The following is a 22,104-nucleotide window of genomic DNA, read 5'->3' as shown; positions in this document are numbered from 1 at the left end:
ACGTGAAGCAGAGGCCAAAGAGGTGTGTTGCCTCCGCAGGCGGGCCTTAAATGCCCGAACGCCCGGCATCGGCTCTACCCCCAGGATCCCCCCTTTCCGCGGACGCGGCTAAGCGGTGCACAGCTACACGCGGGAGGGTCCAACCCTCGCGTGCTCGAGTACGTGCTGTCGCAACACACCAAACGCCTGCTGACGCAGATGCCCCTGCGGGGGTTGGCAGTGTGCATCCAGTAACTGCTATTGCTTCTGCAGCGTGATTGGGGCTTCGCGAAATTCTCATTGGCAAAGCGCAGATGGCAATGCTTAAATGTAGAAAGACGACGGAATTTGTTAGGAGCGCTGCAAGATGAACAAGCGGGTCGCCAGCTTACGTAATCGCAATCTCTCTCAATAGCTAATATCATTGAATATAGGCTCTCAACTTGCTTTGCTTTGTCATATGTTTTCTCTGAGGTTCATTTTTAAACTGTTTATGAGACTGCACTTCCGACAAGTGTTTCCTCATGAGCTCATAGCCAGAAGACCATATATACTTCTCTGTGCAGTTTCTCAAATCATTTGTCTAGTTTTATAAGCACTGCTTTCAAGAAAATGTGTTTAAGTAAGGCCAATAAATGCGGCCGACGAAGCAAAGCGTACTGTCCTCCTTAGTGTCTATCCAAAGGTATATATTGAAGGGCAAGAGAGGCAAAAATCACCAATGTGAAATGACGACAGGTGTAAAATTCCCCACCAGATGGTCCCCCCATTTATTCCCGGGGACGTTTTCCGGTCGGGAAAACGCGAGAAAGAAGCTGTCGCGACGAAAGCGCCGGGCCTTCCTCGGGGATATGTTTATTCATTGCACGCCCTCGACGAAGCCCATAGAGCAGAGCGGCGTCCCAGTACGTGGGGATTCGTAACAGCAACATGCGACCGCATCGATGAACCGATGTCGACGGTGAAGCGAGGAAACGCAAGTGCGCCGAGACTCTGTGCTTTCTACGGGAAAATGACAGTGCCAACACCCGTCAGTGAAACAAGTACGCGCCAGCCACGACAAGAAGACGGCAGAAGTTCGCGAGGCCTATCTCATAGTTCGCTTTTAAGTAAAATTGTTTGCCGTCTGGTCCATCTGTGTGTTTCGCAACGTGCCCAATGGGAGCCGCAAGACGTCTGCTACGTTTGTGGTTCATACCGAAAGGGAGTTAGCCAACGCGGATGCATGGCTCTCGCCACTTCTCCAGAACGGAACGGGCGTGTCCTACGTTACCCGACGGCCGCTGGAACTGGATGGGGTCCATGGTGATTGCGCGGAGAATACGATAGGTATAAAATGTGAATTAGGTTAATTATAAACTTGAAAAAGGGAGAAAGTAGAGACGCACAATCAGCATTTATTCATCCGACCATTTGAGCAACCATGAACGTCGACCTCTCCCTCCTTCGACACCTTTTCGGTCCATGTTGTAAAGTGTATTAGATTAAGAGAACTTTGACGAATATAAAGCGTTTCATGACTGTTTGTACCAGTTAAGCAACAGTTTCTCTTCTCAAAATATTTTTCAAAGCACTGCCTCTATCGCCAGAGTAATTTTGAAGGTTACCTTTTTTTCTCTCGCAAATGGGGAATTGCTAGTAAAGCTAACATACGGACGTTGACTTTGGTGTTTGGATGTACCGTTGAGAAGCTAAAAATCGCAATTCCGCCAGAAAGGCGAAGCACTGATTGCCATAGCGAATTAGTAGATACCTGCACAAAGTAAGGATAGTAGTTTTATCGGCCGTATAAACTTACAAACATTCGCTTACTAACTAAATTAACAATGATAGAATGCGCAGGCGTCACTCAACGAGGACGTGGAAAGAAACTGATGCACGCAATCGCGCTGACACATTCTATCATGGATTCAAGCTAACTAGCCCGTCTACGTGTTTTAACCGAATTAACCAGCACTGTGTCCTGCGCGCACAGGTAATCATGAACACACGTCGCTCGATGGCAGCGAAAACAGTCTGTGAAAACGCTGGAGTTAGGAATGGGGGCAGCAGCCGCGAGCCAATTAAACGCCGTGCATATGTCGCTTCAACGTGTACGATACGCCCAAAGCAGAGCGCATACGATGGTACCGACACTGCGCGCATTCTGTAAACATTGCAGATCGCGTTGACGATGAGGCATGCGCAGGCACGCAATATAACCACGTCGCAGATCGCTTTGAGGACACGGGAGCGCCGGCAACGTGTCCCTACGGCATCCGCCAAAGGCGTCTGCTACGGCGGCCGCGATTCGCGTGGCCAACGTCGTAGTAGACGCCGCGGTTGTCGCCACTCTGTATAGCAGCCGCCGGAGAAGAACTCCCCTCCTCCATCGCCTCAGCCCCCTGCCCGCGTCGCAGTTCGCTTTCAAGACACACGTGCGCCGGCAACGCCTCCCTATGGGGTCAGTAAAAAGTGTCTAATACGGCGTCCGCGATTAGCGTGGCAAAGCCACCTAGAAAAAAATGTAAGGCCTCCGCACGCCGGTGTGACGTCACGCTAGTCGGATGGGCCGGACAGTCGACGCCGTCGGCGTCTCCGCGCCTAGGTTCGTCGCGCTTGCAGTGTGTCTCTTTGCGCGTCGCGGATGCTATGGCATGAGAAAATTAGTGCTGTCCTTAAAGTGACAGCAACCTATAAATTCAGATGCTTCGTTTCCAAAGCAACACACGTATAGCTGACGCAAAAAATAAGGGGGAGCCGCTGGTTCACCGCAGTCAACACCACCATAGAAAGCAGCATTCTTTCATACCTTCCTTAGATTACTTGATTGGCAACATTTTTGTTAATTGCGTGTATCGCAACACGACCTGCCTTATTGTGCTTATGATGTTTGGTCGGGACTAAGACAAGCAAACTGCATGCTGCTTAGTCACTCAACTTTAGACGGAACGAAAGAAAGAGGAAAACTGCGTATTGAAGACACAGAATATACTTTATTCACAAATGATAAGAACTGCATTCAGAAACAAACATTTTAAATCTTCCATATACAATTGCGTAAAACAGTCCTCGCTAGACACACGAATATCGAGGTTAATTTTATTGTGAAAATTTTATCATTATAGGGTCACGCACAACTAATTCTCAAATAGAAAAAGTTTCCTTCTTCGTTGTACCATTTCTTGTGGTTATTTTATTTCCACCCGCCTTGTTTGCAGGCCTCATTGGTCTTCATAAAATACTGAGATAATGGTGAAAAGTAAGTAAAAAACGAGAGGCCTACTCTCAGTCCTAAAGGAAAACATGCAATTAATGGATTGCGGTAGCATGGAGAGTTCGAATAATAAACAGGTAGCACAATACACTCAAATAACATTTGAATTGGCCAAAATGCAGGGTTTAATTTTTGATAATGTAGGCAAATAAGTCCTAGCTACGCCACAGGTTTCTTTTTACAAGGGTTCTGTCAACACAAACATACGTAGATGTTCAACAAAACAGAGCTTCATGAATAAAAAATAAATAATGAGAAACATCTCAGGCTTTCAAGGTCTGCAATTTTCGGTCGTTCTTGACGTTGCGTAATTTGTCGTTTTCTGTGCGGCACAAGTTGTTCAGCAGTGTATTCGCTGCAGCACTTACAAGATGCCCCATTACCTCCTGTGCAGGATGACCGAATTCACACACATCGACATCCTCAAAGTCATGAAGGGTAGCGAACACGAGGCCGACAAGAGTATCTTTCTGCCTAGGTAGGCTGAAAAATCGTACGGCATATTCTGGTGTCCTGAGCTTGTCCAATATAATTTCAGTAAAGAGTACAGCATTAACTACAACTGCTCGTGGAAACTTCAGGCCACCCCTTGTCATCTTCGTGATTAATGCATTCTCAGGGTCATCTACATCGACGTCTTGCATCACAAGGCTTTCACTGCAAGATGCGCGTGTCAGCTTTTTTAGAGCTGCATGGGCACAATAGCCGGCAACATAGGTTAGTGCCGGTAGCCTTGACGTTTTTTTCTCAATGTCGGAGTCGGTCACAGTGACTTGAAACTGGCCGTTTCCTGAATGTACACTTGTCTCCAACGTGTTCGCGATCGGTAGTAGTAAAATGTCCAAATCTGGCAGGTCCAGAACCTTCTGCAAACGCAATTTGTTTTCAGATTCATATATCTGCGTTATAGACACGTGGTAATTGGCACCAGACAATTGCCGGTACTTTCCAAAGCGATCCTCTAAGCTATCAGTTTGAAATTTGCCCAAGAGAACATACTCGAACTGAAGCTCTTTGAGACAGTGTATGGGAAGTTCGTGCAAGGCATGGGTAGTGTGGCTGAAAGCTATGTGCGTTTCACGTGTCAAGCGGCCATTGTCATGTTCGAGGCTTCTCCAGTGATCAAGCCATTGAACTATTCTCTCTAAGAATTCTAGTTGAGGACATGACGATGAAACTATGGGACCTTACAATTGATCTCGCAACCGCTGTCCTTTTCTTGGCGTCTTGACGTTAACAATGTTCCACCAAGTCAAAATGGTGCCGACATATTGAGAGGTTTCCTTTGCATGCTGGAACGTTGCAACACTGAGAGCAGCAACAGTAGATGAGTTAAAAATCTTTAAGGCCAGTTTAACGTTCTGATGTTCCATGTTTGAGGGGTTCAGTGCCTTCAAAGTGAGCGTTGGTGCTAGCTTCAAGAGCTCATGCTGTTCAGCTTCGTGCAGCTGGCATAATACATTGAAAGATGTTGTAAGTATCTTTGGTTCAGCCTCATCACTCTTCGGTTCAGGAAAGTACATGCATTTGCCAATGTTTCTTTGATTCAGCCAGTTATTTCTTATACACTTTAGTATGTGAACTGGGTCCACCACAAAAAACAGGGGTCGTGATGGGTCAGCAGGATGCCGGTAAACAATGCTGACACTTGCCGTCTTAGCGAAGTAGGACATGGCTTTTCTGTTTATGGAGTTATTGTCCGAGATCACTGCGATTATTCTAAAACCAGATGCCTCTAGATCAAGAACAATCTTCCGAAGGAAGTCGTGCAGCGCCTTAGCATCGATTTGTGCCACAGGAAGGATGTGTACAACATCCTTGTTTGAAGAAAGCAGGCTCTGTATCATAAATACGTGGGCAGTTTTTGCTGCAGTCGATGAATTTACCGCAGCACCAGTAACCAACCCAGCCTTGTAATAAAAAAATGATTGAAGGTGAATCTCATCAATCATTAACGTTACAGTCTTTTCATGCTCTTTATGTGTGCTTACAATACGCTTTGCATAGGAAAGAAAGCTACATTCTTGCTGCTCCCTTTCAGGGCGTACATCGTACGATGAACACAGCCTTCTGATCGTATCAGGATGCGGCATCTTAAGCTTCATCGAACTTCTCAGGAATCTATATGCATGAGGTGAAATTGTGAACAAAAGGCTAGCAAAAACCAATAAATCGGGGGGATATCGGCCAGCATCATTCAAAACAAGATCAACTTGACTCTTCAAGAATTTAAGCACTTCCAAATGCCATTCTTGCAACTCGCATGCGAAATGTTTTCCACTTACTTCCTCTAGCAATGTCGAAACCAATGTCAGTAGATGACGGGCCTTTTCAGAACGCTCAGTGCTTATATCCTTACGTGTCTGTTCGATCATGTGTATTACACTTTTCAAATCTCTCAAGTCGCACAGCTTTTTCAGGAACTAAAACATCACCACACTTCCTCACACCCGTTTCACCAAAAAATACTTCGACGCGCAGGTCTGTGGACACGATCACCGAAGTACGGACTGCAGGAGCAGATTGAAGTGACAAGTCCCAAAAGGAAACCTTGGAGCCCTTGTTCAAAACTGTCCAGAAGTCCGAACACTGAAAGCTTGGCTAGGCCTTCAGCAAGTCCGCAAAGCTACCAACCAGATTTTTGACGTCCTCTTCTGCTTGGGTTTGCTGAGAAAGCATTATTGCTTTTTGCGAATATGTGGCTTCCAAGCGCGCTCTTTTGGCAGCCGGCGCTTCTCGAACGCACACTTGCGGACGCGATAAATAGGCAGGGCAATTGGGAAACAAGCTCGGAACTGCAGTTTTCTTCAGACGGATGTTTTTCATGGCAACTTCGACCACTTTTCCTGTCTTGACATCCGTGTAATATGTCGTCTTCAGGTAATCCGATGGCAAGGAATGCTTTTCAGAGAGCTGAAATAAAAAAAAACAAGCCGTTACAGGTATGAAGCTCGACGAAAATGTTGAATTTACAAGCGCGTCGACAGGTGCAGAGACCCACCTATTGTGCACGCGTGCACGAATGCATTGCGCACTATGCTAACGAAACCGATTCGTCTGGAAACCCAGAATAACAATAGAGAGAAGAAATACTTACCACTGTGTACTTGGTTGGCGAGAAGTCCTTCCGAGGAACTGCTCTCGTCCATGCTTCCCGAGTGGCTCGGTCAGATGGGAACTTGTGCACTCGGACACTTTGTCCTCCGTCATAATTGGACTTACAGTTTGGTGCGCAACAACAGCCAGGCATCGTTGCGCTTCCGTGTACGACATACCACGCACAATCGAAGAAAAGCAATCGCGTTTACGGTGCAGCATGCCCCACCAAAGCCACCAAGCAAATTCTCCACGCGTTGCCGCTCTAGCGTTGCAGCCACGGAGAAAATTTGTTTTCAGAACGCGCGCCGCGTTCTAGAAACGCAGCGCTCCCCCGTCCACCGCTACCATCCGACTCTCGTGACGTATTGACAAGGAGAGGAGGTGATGCGGTGGCCTTACATTTTTTTCTAGGTGGCTTTGCCCTGCCTCGCGCGCCACAGCAGAGGGCGCGCATCCGGGCCGCGTTCCTCGCTCGCGCACACGAGATTGAACCGCGTTCGCCTATTCACCCTCACACGCTTTCATTCGTACGGAACCTCACGGCGACGGCGACGGCAGAAATTTGCCTGGAGTGTCAATATAATTGCTATCGTAATAATAAGCCCTCTTCCAGCTACCATCCCACTTTCAGCAAACACAAACGGAAAACTTTCGACCAAGTATGCACGCGCAGAACTTTCTGTGGCAATGAAGGGAAAGCTATGGGGGCGGAGCTTCTGCACATGTGTTTCCGCGCCAAGTAGTCGCGCAGCGTTGACACTGCTTTTGGTAGCTCGGAAGGGAAGCTGAATCGACGCAGCTTCCACGTGCGATGGTTTCGTGCTTGCCCAGACGTGGAAAGGGAAAGCCACAAAATAAGCAAACGTTTACAATATTTTGTCAGTTCTGTCGTTTTTAACTGCTGCTAATAAGGGAGATTATGTTTTCTCGTCTCCAGCGTAGCCTAACGTGGATTAAAACACGGGACTCTTTTCAGAAGCGCCCTCACGTGAGCGCGCTTTGCCTACGTGGTTTTCACTTCATAGCCACAGAAAGTTGCCCTCGAGTATATCAGCATTAATTCACCAAATCATTTGGGAAATCATGCAGGTCGACTTTACCGTCTTCAGCATCGACACTTATCTGCTAATTTCCTTTTTTATGCCGCTGTTGCGGATACGTTAGAAGAACTCCGTCGAGAACAAAGTGTTTCATGGCTTTTGATACCGATGCCTAAATATTCTTCCGTTCTAAAAATATTTTGTAACGAACTGCCTCTATCGCCAGTGCAATTTGTAAGGTAGTTAAATGTGTCGTAACTAAGAGGTGCTAGTTAATTTGGAGTCCATTCACAGTATAATATTCTTTCTCGTGATGTTGATTGGTGTTTATTGGCGCAAGGGCTATTATAAGAAACTGCCATTGCTGAATAATTTTAATGAAGAAGCGATTCAGACCCGGCTGTAGAGAAGCGTAAAAACTACTCTTTGGAAAGTGCGTTATTCCTAATGAAAGTTGACAAGGATACATGAGATATGCTATGGAAGAACGCTGTACTATGAAGAAATGATACAGTAAAATATGTCGCTACGAGTAGCACTACTGCCTCACCAGTGCCCTTAAGTACAAGGGCCCGGAGACATCTGCTATACACGTGGCTACTATCGCAGCATCAGGCCTTCGTGAGAGGATGCGCTACGACTATGGGGGCTTATAACGCGCAATAAAGTGACCCCTTGTAAAAAATTTAAAACGCATTTATGATCAAACATTCGTTCTCTTACAAGAAACATTAATGCATGAAGGCGAATGTGGCATCGGTATGCCGTAGAAAAGTGCTCTTTTTCTTTCAGCTTCTGCTTCCCAACACTGCACCAAGACATGGAGAATGCTCAGCTTCTCCCCAGACCTACCACAGAAATGAGGTTCACTACCAGTCAGCAGGTAAGAATGAGTACCCTTTGAGTGTCCTATTCTCAGTCGACAGAACATGACATCAGTTTTTCGCACTTTTCCTTCTTAAGGCCAATATCGTATGCGCGATTTAATCCCAAAACATGTCAGATGCAAAGATTGGCTACAACAATGATTCCTCAACAAAGGCTTTGAAACACAAGGGCCTGGAAGCATGTGCTATAAAATATTGCTATCGCAGCGGCATCCCTTCAAAAGAGCAAGGGCTATGAACGCATGGGACTAATAACATATAGGACAACATCATTCGAGGAACCGAGGACTGCTTTGGTGTTAAAAAGCGGCTCTTTATCAAGAAACCTAAAGGCGTGAAGAGGGACAAAATGGCGGTTAGCAAGAGGAAAATCTTTGTTTCTTCAGCTTTGGCTTCCCGACACTCCAGAATAACGTGGAGGACGGTCAGCCTCTCACCACATCTACCGCAGCTCGGAGGTTCATTTCGATGAAGTAGAAAATTATGGGTGCCAAATGCGTGTCCTATTCTGGGACCACAGAACAGCCCATCTGTTCGGCGTGATTTTGTTGCGGAGGGCCAGAAACCGAATTTTGGCTTGATTACGTGCAGCTAAATAGTTGTTTCCGCTTCCCGCAGCTGTTGCCAGTGGTTCCTCAGTTTCCTTCGTAAGAAAGGCCTCAGATCTGTGACAGGGACAGCAGCGGTAGTATTAACTGCTTGAGATGCAATTGACGTGGCCATCTGATGCACCAGAACATTACCCTTGATGCCCCTACGGCCAGGCACCCAGCATAAATTTACGTGCTGGTTATATATCTGCGCTTTACACAAGGCGGAATAGAGCTCATTAAGTATTAATTTTGTGCTTACATACTGACGTCAAGGCTGTCGCGACGCTTAGGGAGTCAGAAATGCATAATTTCTTTTTGGAGTTTTGGGTTCCTTATTTGCTTCAAAGCCGACAACAGTGCATAGGCCTCAGCCGTGAAGATACTTGTTTCCAGATGCAGTACATCAGATCCTGAGAAGGATGGGCTGATGGCTGCGTAGGACACCCCGGCACGTGATATCGAGGCGTCTGTGTAGAACCTGTGCTCCTTAAAAAGAAGATTTAGCTCGGCGGTTTCTATATAAATACATGGCAAACGAGAAATGGTTTTTCTGGGTAATCATGGCACCATAATTGATTAGGCTTGTTTCACTTAAAGAAAAAGCTAACATCTAGTGAGTGTTAGTAGCGAATATTTTAATTAGGGTGTCAATTCTTTCATTAGAATTGATGAAACTCGCAAATTTCCATAAACCGAAATCATTACGTTTATAACTCTAACTCAACAAGAAAGAAAACTTCACAATTCTGTAAATTGCCCGTAACACTCTGTGAAAAAAAGACAAAATTAATGTATTATACATGGCTATTACATGCACCACTATTATGTTAGTAGGAATTTTGGAAAAAACTGCGGAAACAGTGTTGAAAATTACGTAAAACATATAATATTGCATTAGATATGTGCGCTTTGGTTGTTCTCCCAGATGCAATTTACCCAATAGCGATATCTGTTCTGGTACAAAGTTAAGGATTTGCAAACTTCTTGCTTCTATTTCCTTTAAAACTTACCCCCCCCCCATTTCCAGCAATTAAATATATAAGCTCTAAGTAATGCATCCGCTTCGACAGTCTCGAGGCCGTAACGTTCTCTCTGAAATGTACCCAGGGTGGTTAAAATCGGCCAATGCGTTTTCTCAGGAAATTATTTGTGCGTTGTTGTAGAAATATTTGAATAGGCGGAATCGGAGTTACGCCTGAGCTAAATATTAAAAATAGCTAAAAGACCGCTTGTCTTTGATGTAAGGACACCTTGTTTTATGCCCCGCCAACGGAGCCTCTTCTCACTGAAGTGAAATCGAACAGCAGAGGTGCATTCCGTCCAGTGACAAGCATCTCCACAAGGCCGGATGATGCGAGTCTGAAGGCATATTTTGAAAACTAACTTCCTTTTTTCTCTTTTCTGCTTTCTTTCTCCCGACTTTAATTCAGCTGAGCAATCTGGCTGAGTAGGTTCAGTTGGGAAACACACCAATCATAGATCGTGACTTGGTGAACTGATGCTCGTACACAACGCAGGACACATGCACCGGTTAACGGAATTTGCAATGCGCCAAATCCTGAAATCACTGCAACGTCGCAGTAACCACACGAGCACGGCCTTAATAATGCCAATTATTAAGCGTCTTTAGCACTGTATCACAGCAAGTAGAACGAAATCCAATAGCTGGATATCCACAGTCAGCTTCGGTGGTTTATGTCCATATTTTTCCAATGTTGCCCTCACACTGCCTCGTCAATCGGCAACGCTGATGACGAGGTCATGCAAGGGCGCCGAAAAACGCCGCCGAAAAAACGTCTATCGAGTAGACGACCGACATGCAGGAATCGGCCGAACCCTCACGTTCAACGAAGTCATGTAGAAAAATCATACATTTGTAATCATACAATGTAGGAAATGTCATACATTTAGGTTGATATTGATTTTATGAACTTTGGAAACCTTGCTGCAGGTCGTCGGCCCGAGCGCTGGAACGAGCCCAGCATCACAGTGCGCTCCCGGAGCAGCTTCCCGGCTCTCGTCGGTCAGTGCGGCAGCAGCCATGATTGGACACGCCGTCAGGAGCGTTCGAAACATGGACGCCTCCATGCAGATGTCCTGCATCTTCAAACGATGCGTCGTCTGCCCTTCGCGCCAAGATTCCCGTCTGTAACTTGACAGCCCGAATGAGGATTGCTGGTTCCTGCTGAGGTGATTACATGGTGCTCGAATACAAAAAGGAAACCGCTACTCAACCGTCCATCCGTGAGACACTACTGGGCTGACCATCTACCACTTTGCAATAAAGCCAACCAGCCGATAGCGACAAAAGTTTCGTTTCTTGCCATCCGGGCATGCAATTTAGAGTGTTTGTCATTGTTTTTTTTCTAAAACCGGTAAAGCTAACCTATAACTACCACTACGGAAAGGTTCTAGTAATATGGACTGAAACACTCGGGATCCATGCTGCTACAATACCTACATTTCTCCTTAGGTTATGCTTCTTCGCGTAAATGCATGAAACTCATCAACAAACGCATATAAAAAGCTTTATTGTTTTCTGGAAAGCATTACTTGGTTATAAGTTCTACTCGAAACTCTCGACGCGTTAAACTCAAGTCGTAGATACCCATACTTTTCCGCAAGGCACATGTCTTACGGACCTTCGGCGGGTTCTCAAACAAATGAAGGATTGACAATTAATATACGCCTTTACTTTACCACGAAGCTAAAGAGTAAACGAAATAGATTTACTTGAAGTTTCGTTCGCTTTTAAGAAATTCCCTTCGCTTAGCGCCTTTTCACAGAATTGAGTTGTCTTCATATGTGGAAGCCTCGGGCTGCGCTTCACTTCAGCCTCCCCTTGCAATATGCTGGACTCCTGCTTTGCTAAGGTGGTAGAGGGGCCGACACAGAAAGGCGTTGGTCTCGGCTTCGATCTTCGGACCAGGGCAAATTTTCCTTCAACCTTGGTGGTTTCCTTTTGAAAAAGCTGCGTGGGGTTTCTATATTTTTTTGTAGTTTTGTGCTACAGACCATGCAGTGCCAATTTCTTTTCTTTGATGAAAGTTTCACGCCTTTCCTGGTTTCCGCAGGACTTATTTGCCATTTAGCGACGTTTGGTATAAAAAAAGATTCCCTATCTAAGTGCCTCTTGAGTTCGCTTGAGTCAAACGCACTCGACCGGTGAAAATCGCGTTTACAATCTCTTCTGTGTTTCACCATAAGCTGATGCATTGCCTCGTTACAACGAAACCACATAATGGTCGAACGACGGCTTACGAAAAAAAGAATAGTCTAAACATTATGCAAAAAGGAAGTGAGGCGTGCAGACAGGACACTAGAGTAGAAAAGTGGAGAACGCGAACGCCGTTGAGAAGTGGACAACACGAACGCCGTTTTTTTTTTTTTTTGAAAAGTGGACAACACGAACGCCGGCGTTCGTGTTGTCCACTTCTAAAAAAAATGAATCCTTACCAACTAGCTCATCTTTCTGCCAGTCTAAACATTCCTTGTTGTAGCGTTGGATTATTCGAGAAGGATTTGACGCTGGTCAAGTTGACCCTACTGGAGCAAGTTGGAAACGGCAAACTGCGAGACATCATCGTTGCTTTGTGAACCACTACAGTGTACAGGCTCGAGCCACGGTTGGCCTGATATATGAACTCCGTAATGCTCCTCGGCCGAACGCTTGTCATTTGCTCTGCCGGTTTACTTGCTTTCGCTGATGACCTCCTCAATTATTGTTTTATAGCCTAATTCTCATATCTCAGCCGGTTTTAATTTTTTGGTTGTTGACCTTCTGAATTTTTTATACAGTGTTGTCCGTCATGTCTGCAGATTTTCTTGTCATTTTAGGCGATCCCGTATGGGTTATGTGCACGGAAATATTTTTTTTTCATCCGGTAGCTAACATCACCACAGCCTCCCAACACATAAGCGCACAGACAGCCTGTCGCGCTCATTCATGTGGCCTGCGAATGGGGAACGCCGTAAGGGCGTCGAACCATCTAGGAGGTGGTGACACAACCTGACAGACAGATAAACAAAGAACTTTTATTTTGGTCCTGAGAAGACGATGAGTGTCCCCGTTAGGGGGCAGCGTCTGCGGGCCGCACCCACGACGGAGCCGGGAGGTTGAGACTCTTGGCGATATCGCGGGCTCTCTGGACAGCCCTGAGTTGCTCTTCCTTGGCGGAGCTGGTGACGAGCCGGAGCCAGTCTTCCTCCGAAGAGGGAGACCCTGAGCCCCCGCACAAGTCGAGGCACTGCCAGAGCATGTGCTTGAGAGTGCATCTGGGATGTCTACAGCGCGGACAGCCCGGCTTGATGCCACCTAAGAACTTTGAGCAAATAAAGGGAGACGGATACGTCTCCGTCTGCAGCATTCGCAGGGTGATTGCCTGTGGTCTGTTTAGGTGTGGGTGTGGGTGTGGAAGTGGAAACTTCCGACGCCCTAGTTGATAGTGCCTGCAGACCTCGTTAAAAGTAAGGAGAGGGTCCCTGTGCCATTGCCATTCCCCAGCCTCCGATTGCCCACTTCCGGTGCGGCGGGTGAGATCTCGCGCCTGGGAGTGAGCAAGTTCGTTGGCGTTGGGGACGGCTTCATGAGCATCGCTGCCCATGTGACCGGGGAACCAGATTAAGTACTTTTTGCCTGTCCAAGATGCTGCAGAGAACGCGAGCGGCTTCCTTGCATACCGAGCCTTTCATGAATGCTCTAACGGCAGCTCGCGAGTCTGTGAAGATAGTGGAACGGTTCGTGGTGGCCATGGCGATGGCTACAGCCACCTGTTCGGCTTTGTCGGCGTTCACATTTTGATGCGTAAGTGACGTCATCAGCTCCCCCCGCAGCGATGTAGCCACCGAAACAAAATGAGTGGAAGCAGCGTATTGCGCAGCGTCGACGAAGGCGACCTTGTCCTCAATCTTAGCCGCCAGGCTAAGGAGGGCCCTGGCCCTCGCTTTACGTCTGCCGTAATTGTGCTGAGGGTGCATACTTCTAGGTATCTGGGATACTGAATACATTTCTAAGACTTTGACGGGGAGCGCGCACTCCCTCTGTTTGGTGATGCACGAACCTTGACCGATATGCGCTAGTAGCTGTCTGCCGGCTTCCGTGGAAGCCAGTCTTGCAACTTGTGACATCTGCTGCGCCTCGACTATCTCTTCAAAGGTGCTGTGGACACCGAGCTTCAACAGCCTTTCGGTACTGGTGCTCCGTGGGAGACCCAGTGCCTTTTTTATGCTCTTGCGAATGATTGTTTCTACTCTAGCCGCGTCCCTTCTGCTCCACTTGTGGGCCAGGGCTATATAGTTAATGTGGCTGATTAGGAAGGCGTGGAAGAGTCGCCTTAGATTATCCTCCGATAGCCCCCCTTTTTTGTTGGCCACCCTCGTGATTAACTTTGTCATGGAATCGGCTTTGGTTGCGATGCGCTCTAATGTGTAGTCATTACTGCCGTCCTCCTCCAGGAACATACCCAGGATTCTGATTCTGTGTACTACCGGAATGACGGATCCGGTCTCGGTGGTGATAGAGATATCGGGAGGTGTCCCTTTCTTTGCACCGATTGTGGGTCGGTATAGTAGCAGTTCCGATTTCTTAGCCGACAGGCAGAGTCCTGCCTTCGCAAGAAACTCCTGAACGACTGTGATCGCTGTTTGTAATTTCTCTTCGATGTACGTCGCTACCTCCCTCGCAAAAGACTGTGATGTCGTCGGCGTAGAAGGCGTGACCGATACCCTCAATCTCGACCAGCTTTTGGGAACGAGCTCTCATGGATAAGTTAAATAAAAACGGGGAGAGGACTGCCCCTTGCGGGGTGCCTCTGGGTCCGAGATCGAATGTTCTCGAGCCCAGAGCTCCTAGGCGAATAGTGGCTTTTCTATCCTTTAGGGAGGAGCTGACGTACTTGTAGAATTTTTGTCCTAGACCTGCTTCTTTAATCGATTCGAGTATGTGAGAGTGTGTTACCTTGTCGAAGGCCTTTTCTAGGTCCAGTGCCAGGACGGCTCTGGTGTCTCTGGAGGCCTTGTCAATAATCTTATGTTTTAGAAGCAGCATTACGTCCTGTGTGGACATGGATGGTCTGAATCCAATTTGATTAAACGGAAATAGATTCCTTTCCTCTGTGAATTTAGTGGCCCTATTGAGAATGACGTGCTCGGCGACCTTTCCCACACAGGAAGTAAGTGAAATCGGCCGGAGCGAGCCAAGCTCTAAGGGTTTCCCTGGCTTCGGGATGAGGATTACGGTCGCGTTACGCCACTCCAGTGGTACCTCGCCTGTCTCCCAAACCTCGTTGATTTTATTTGTGAGGAGCTCGATGGCCCCATCATCCAAATTCTTTAAGAGTTTATTTGTGATCCCATCGGGACCCGGTGCTGATCTGCAATTGAGTTCGTATAATACCTCTCTCACCTCCGCGTACGTGAAGGGGGAGCCCAGAGGGTCCGTTTCGTTCTCGTGCGTCGCAGAGAGGTAGTCATTGTTTGAGCCGGGTTCGGTACAGAGGTACCTCGAGGCCAACTTGTCTGTAATTTGTTTCTCGGTCATACCAGAGTTTTCTAAGTTGTGGATGAGCCTATCAATAGTGAGCCTCTGATTGGCTTTGGATTGTTTGTCCCCAAGCAGATGCTTGAGGATGTTCCATTTTGCTCCGCTCCTCATTTGCCCGTCGACGGCGTTGCATACTTCGTCCCATTGTTGCCGAGCGAGGGTTTGGCTATGTTCATCTATTTGCTTATTAAGTTCTGCAATTTTTTTGCGTAGGCGTCTATTTAACTTTTGTGTTTTCTATTGTGCCTGTAGCGCGTTTTTGGCTTCTAGCAGGTGTGCTAATCTACTGTCCATGCGCTCTACCTCTTCGTCCGTCTCTATTTCCTTTGTGGAAGCCGCAACGTCTTCTCGGAGGCGGGCGAATAATTCCTCTAACGAGCTGTATTTAGTCTCGTCCTTCTTTCTGATAGCTCTAAAGAGGTCCCAATCTGTTACTCTGAATTTTCTGAGAGGCGGTGATGACACTCTTATCGTGAGGCTGCTGATGTAGTGATCACTGCTGAGGTTATCTTGTAAATGGGTCCATACCGGTTCCTCCGCATTCCTAACCATGGTCAGGTCTTGCGTGGTATCCCTGCTGACTGAGTTGCCAATTCTGGTGGGGTATTTTGGACCGGTGACCAAGGTGAGACCGCAGGCTGCTATCTGTGCCGTGAGGGCCTTGCCCTTGGCCGTATCTTTGATGTAACCCCAATCTTGGTGTTGTGCGTTAAAGTCCCCTGCTATGATAAGCGGATGATCGCCTGCAATTTGACATGCCTTCTGGACGAGAGCGTTAAACGTCTCCCTTGGCTGGGGAGCTGTACACGTTCAGAATGAAAACGGATTGGTTGAGTTTAGCGTTTTGGATGAGCTCGATCATGATGTGTTCGACTTTTAAGTTCGGCCTGACGTCGTGACGTAAATAGGCGAGGCTCTTTGAGACGAGTGTCGCTATTCCTCTTTTGCTCCCCGAAAAGTGCGCTTCTGCATGGTAGTCGCGAAGAGCGATCACATCGGTGAGTGTTTCCTGGAGGAGGATTACTGACGGCCTTTCGTTAGCAGAGCTAAGTAGTTGTTGCAAGACTGCCTTCCTTTTGCGGAAGCTGGCGCAATTCCATTGCCAGATAACTAGATTGCTTGAGTTAGCCATTTTACTTACGTAGTGGGGGCGTACCGAGCAGCGCAAGCTGTCTGTCGGATTCTAAAATTTGGAGCCTCGCTGTGTGCTCGTTCAGTTGGAGCTTGATGGGGCTAATTTCGGCAACTATGTCCGATCTTAGCTGGTCAAGCAGTTGCTTAATCCCCGAGACGTTAAGCGTCTCCTCGTCGTCCATGGGCTCGGGGTTCGCCCTGCGTTTAGCGCCTCTGTTAAGAGAGGCGGCTGCTGCGGCAGCTTGGCCGCCGATCGCGCGTTCTCTCTGCTGCATTTCCTGCAATAATGACTTAATTTCAGACAGTTCCTTTTTAAGAGACGCATTTTCGCGCTCGAGTGATTGAATTTTGCCTAGCGTTTGCTCTTGGAGTTGCCCTTGTTGTGCGGGATCACGGGTCTCACCTGTTTTGTCCGCCCAGGTGGGTTGTGAGTTGATCCGGACCCGGGATCTGCTCCTGGATCTCGATCTAGAACGTTCCGCGGTGGCGTTCCTGGGAGCGTTCGTAGTTGGCGTTGTGGCTGGAGCGGGGGTTCCTCGACCCCCAGCGTTGCTCGTTGCATTGTTCTTCTTGTTGCCGCGTTTCCTTCCTCTTCTGCGTCGTCTCCTCACGACATAAGGAACTTGATACCTGTTTTTGCAAGTTCGGTCGCCGGTGAGGTGAGCGTCTCTGCAATGCGCGCACTTGGGTTGCACACATTCGTGTCCGTTTGTGGTTTGCAAAGTTCCGCACTTTTCACACACTTATTCGGTCGGTCTTGGGCAAACGTCGTGCCTGTGACCGACTCGTCCGCAGTTGCGGCAAGTGTCTATTTGCCTCTTGTACAGCGTGCAGCGCACCATGTTGGGGCCGCAGCGGACATAGTTGGGCACTTTCATGCCATTGAACAGTATGATCACGGTAGTCGACTCTTTTATGCGCCTGACTCCGAGCACCATCGGGTTTCTGGGCGTGACAAAAAGGCTTTGCAGTGCAGCTTCGGGCAGATCGGCATCGACGCCTCTGACCACACCTCTGCAGGTATTACCCGGAGGCGTAATGTATGCCGCGATAGGGTGCCGTTTATCCGCCAAGATAATCTCCCGGACCTGGGAGTATGCATTGGCGTTCAATTCGGAGGGTGTGCTTAAACAAAGATATTCTGCATTGCATTCGCACACACGATATCCTCCTCAGCTTCCACCGGGGGCAGCTTGACGCCATTAAAATGGCGTTCGTGACTTTGATCTGACTGCATTTTCGCCCGTCCAGCCCTCCCCCCGGGCGGACGACAACTCGAAAGTGGGATTTAGGCAGGCGCGGTAGCCTGGAGGCTGCGGCAACCTTTCTTAGCTGGCTGGCTTGTTTGGCGCCAACGCGGGCGCCTTTTTGCTTTGCCTTGCGCGTCTCGTTCTCGACGCAGGTTTTGTCCGCGTTCCGCTTTCTGTGAGCGGTAATCCAGCCGTTGGACTCGGCGTCTTCTTCGGAGATTTGCTCTCCCTCTACCATTGCCTCGTAAGGCATGGCGGAATGTTCTAGAACGCTCTTGGGCGTCGGCTAAGCGAGCGGCCGCGCCTTCCCGCGCTACGGCAGAGCCGATGTCGTGCTAAGCCAAAATAGGCTTAACCCTTGGTGTCGGAGAAAGGACCCACAAAAAAGGTTTCAGTGGACTTACCGTGATAGATTCGCCATCCAATTGCTCCTTGTAACTTCCCGGAGTTGTTCCAGTAGAAATTGTGAGGAAAAAGTACATTGGAACAAGTAGGTCAACTTCGGTTGGCAGAGCTGATGCAGACACGTCCGCACGTCACGCCGCCATCTAGCGTCTCCACACAACCTGGTCTATCTCAGTGTTTCTAAGCCCGGCTGGAAAAGACCGAAAGGATGTCAAGCAGGGCACAGCCGCATTAGCAATCTCTACGCGTACTAGATATATGTGGCGATGCTAATGGCGCAGTTACGTTTCTTTGCTGATGCTTACAGCAAATTAAAAAGCATGCGCTGATAAAAAAACCTTATCAAGACTGTTGCATTAGATCTTAAAAGTTTCCTATGTTCTCAAAATATTTATTCGAAAACGACGCACGTAGCCATAATAATTGTGAAGGTTGCGTAACGTGGCATGGGCGAGCTGATCTACGTAAAAGTGGCTCCGTTGACGGTGCGGCCATGGCACTGCATGGACGAAATGCCAAACTAGAATAATCATGATGCCTAAAAAAAAAAGCGAGAACTTGTGCGCTTACTAGATCACACATATGAAGTTTAACATATACTTTAACCTACTTTACATTTCATTGTTTTTTTTTTTCATCAATTCCTCACTATAAATTATGCATTGGCCTAACCTAGCTCTAAATGAAGAAATATTTATACACTCAGTCAGTGGTCGACATGGTAGGGATTAAAGGCAAGTGTGCAAACAGGGACGTATGTAGAACGAGGACAACAAAGAACAACGGCATATGTGATTGTCCACCTCATTATTCTTGCAATACTGCCTTTACACACCATGAATGCACGTGTGTCAGATCTCAGTACACGAAATTTCAGCACAAATAGCGGCTGCATCATTCAAGGCTCCAACACGGGATCTCGGAAATAAATTTGGGCGAAGGAAGTAGCATGGCTGTATATTTATGCTTGATGATCTGCTCTAATAGTAGTATGCTACAAAAAGTTAACTTAGGGATAGATGCGAATTATCACAATTCTGCTCATATTAGTAAGGTATTCTTTCAAATCTCGAGATGCATTTCCTTTGCACCATGGTTTTGATTACAACCGAAGAAATCAAGCTTTACTCGGGTAGGGGAATTTCTTCCATCTTTCAGCTCTACTAATTCTATGTGACGGTGAAAATTGAAAGTGTCGCCATGAGACAAAGACGGCTGCTTGCGGGCAAAAACGAAAAGCGTCAGAAAGCTTGTCTATGCTTTGCAAAAGCATTTAAATTGAGGCAATTGCTTGCTGATGTTTATTAATATTAATGGAATGCCGCAGTGGTCTAATAACTAAATCAATGAATATGACATACCACACTTTTCAACGAGAGGAACGGAAGGTTCCAATAAAGGTTAACTCACGCGTTCCTCTCGTAAAAGTCTCAAAGCACGAGCCTGTGCATTCTGCCGCAGCTTCTCGTTCAAGTCATGACGAAAGAAGCGGGCACGAATCCACACAAGGCGAGAGCACAGTGATACTTTTAACGAACACGCACGGACTCAACTTGTCTTTGTGCTCGACCGCTGCTTTATGATTCCAACTTGAGACGCTTTCAACAGCACGCACTCTGTTATTTTAGCGGGCGTTTGGTTAAAGTTTCCTAGTTTTAATAGGTGAGGCGCAACCTTCTTTTTTATTTTAAAACAGAGGAGTTCTCTCCGCGGGCAGTGCGAAACAATCCGTCTGTTTTTTTAATTTTCCGGTGCTGCCATCTGCCGATCGCCGCTGGAAACGTGCTGGAAGAGTGCCGGGACTTTCACCGGCTCATTTGTGAACCTGCACCCATGTCAAGGGCGCGTCGGTTGCGCGTTTCGTGAATCACGAATAAGGAATATTAATGTCTCCTCCGGGGCAACATGTCGTTTCTGGAAGCCAAGTAGTACTCACCGACTACTGGGTGAGCAGGCCCGAGTGCGCTGCGGTATTAAGAGGAAGGTGTAGCTCAGGCACCACTCCAACGCGGCCTATTCACATACATGTAAAACGCGGAAACTCTTTTGTGAGATAACCCCTGGACCGATTTTAATGAAATTTGTTGTATTTCAGAGAAAACGTTCTTTGAATGTTCTTTAGAGAATCTTGAAAAATGGAAAAGTTCGGACAAAATCGAAGCTCGAAGTTTACACGATAATAACTCTGCATCAACGACAGGTATCGCGGTTCTGAAGACGGCATCCATTAGGCCATTCAAAGCGGACAAATCTTTGTGTGTCAATTTAATCTTACGTGAATCCGTTACGTTGTCTACACGGGTTCTGCAAGAGCTGTATTTCCACATTACTAAATGCTTTTTACATTCATGTGTAGCATATCAATTTTGTCCGATTTAGATGTACAATTAGATGCGATTCACTCAATTGTGGTATCGTTTTTCATTGCTGAGAGACAGAGTTGTAAACTTGATAGCTTCGCTTTCTCAAGATTTGTGTTTCTTGTCAACATTTAGAAAAAATTAACGACCTAAATAAATAATTTCAAACCAGCATTGACTAGATTTTATGTTTTTCTGTTAAACTCAACAACCTGAACAAGTATGGTGCAATGGTTGCCGTGAAAAACGAAATTTCTTTTTAAATGTATTTAGATAGGAGCACCCGAGCTAAAGCTTCCTCTTAACAATGCGGCCGATAAAGACTCGATGAGTTGCATTTGTCGACGCGGCTGCCTTGGAGTTAGGTTTCGCAGATTCCTGCATTTGCATCTAGGTGTTAATAGTGGAGCTCTTCAAGCTTTAGTTTCGCGGTGGAGCGTTACAAGAAAACTCAGCCCAGCTGTGCGTCGCCTCGCATAGCCTAGCAACCACCTGCGAGAGCACCGCGCCACGTAAACTCTTCGCACGCCAAGAGCGTTGGGCGGAGTACTGACGTCACAGATAGGTAAAAACTCGGAACAGCCCGCGCGGCAACACACATCTCGACTACTCTCCTCCGTGCGTACGCGCTGCTGCCATGGGAAGACCGAAGAAAGCACGAGCGCTCAAATAAGAAGCGGCTTACCAGGAAGAGCGCCGTACGGCCAAGCGAAAAGCGATACCTCGCCGCCGAGCTGATCCGGAACTCCAAGCCGAAGCTGTGGCTGAGAAGAGACGACGAGGAGTCGAGGATCCCGAGTTTCACTCCAGGGAACGCGAGAGTCGGCGCTTGAACGCTCGACGTAGCCAACAAAGCGATCCCGGCCAGCGACTGCTCGAGAACTTCCAGCGTCAAGCCCGCCGAGACAACAACTTAGCAAAGCTTAGCATAACATCGCGAAACCTACAAGCAACTTATGCAAGCCACGTACATGCTAGGTAATCACCAGCTCTACCGTTGACTCCAGCCTTGTAGCACTAGTGCAGACTGCGCACGTTTTTTTATGTGTGTGTTCTTGTTACACATTGTTTTGACATTTTATATAGTGAAGAAGTCTTCGAGGATAGCCATCCGCGTCGGATTTAACAAATCGGTGCACTTGTTAAGCACAGACATCTAGAGCCACAGGTCGTTCCTAGCGCCAAATATTGGTTAAAATGTGTACAGCTGACATCATATAAAAATTACCGACGATTACGTTACTTCCTAATGCGAAATTTGAGCGCAGCAAATAAGCTGTTTCACCTTTTCGATAGATTGAGGCAAAGAAATCGAGCAACACATGTATGCGCTATCACAGAATTTTTTTTTATATTTCCCGTACTCCTGGATCATCTCGACGGCGGCGACGGTAAGCTTCTGCTTCGGCGGCACGCACCTCTGGATTCTGACGGCGACGGCGCTGGGCCTCTGCTCTGGCAGCTCGTTTAGCAGCAGCAGCAGCAGCAGCAGACGGAGGACTTCCATCGGTCGTCTCGCTCATGGCTCAGAAAGAACTGGCACATAATTTCGCAGTGGCG

Source organism: Dermacentor variabilis, chromosome 8, assembly GCF_050947875.1.
Source record: "Dermacentor variabilis isolate Ectoservices chromosome 8, ASM5094787v1, whole genome shotgun sequence".
Lineage (NCBI taxonomy): Eukaryota > Metazoa > Arthropoda > Arachnida > Ixodida > Ixodidae > Dermacentor > Dermacentor variabilis.
The sequence above is the reverse complement of the archived record's forward strand: the minus strand, read 5'-3'. Positions refer to the sequence as shown.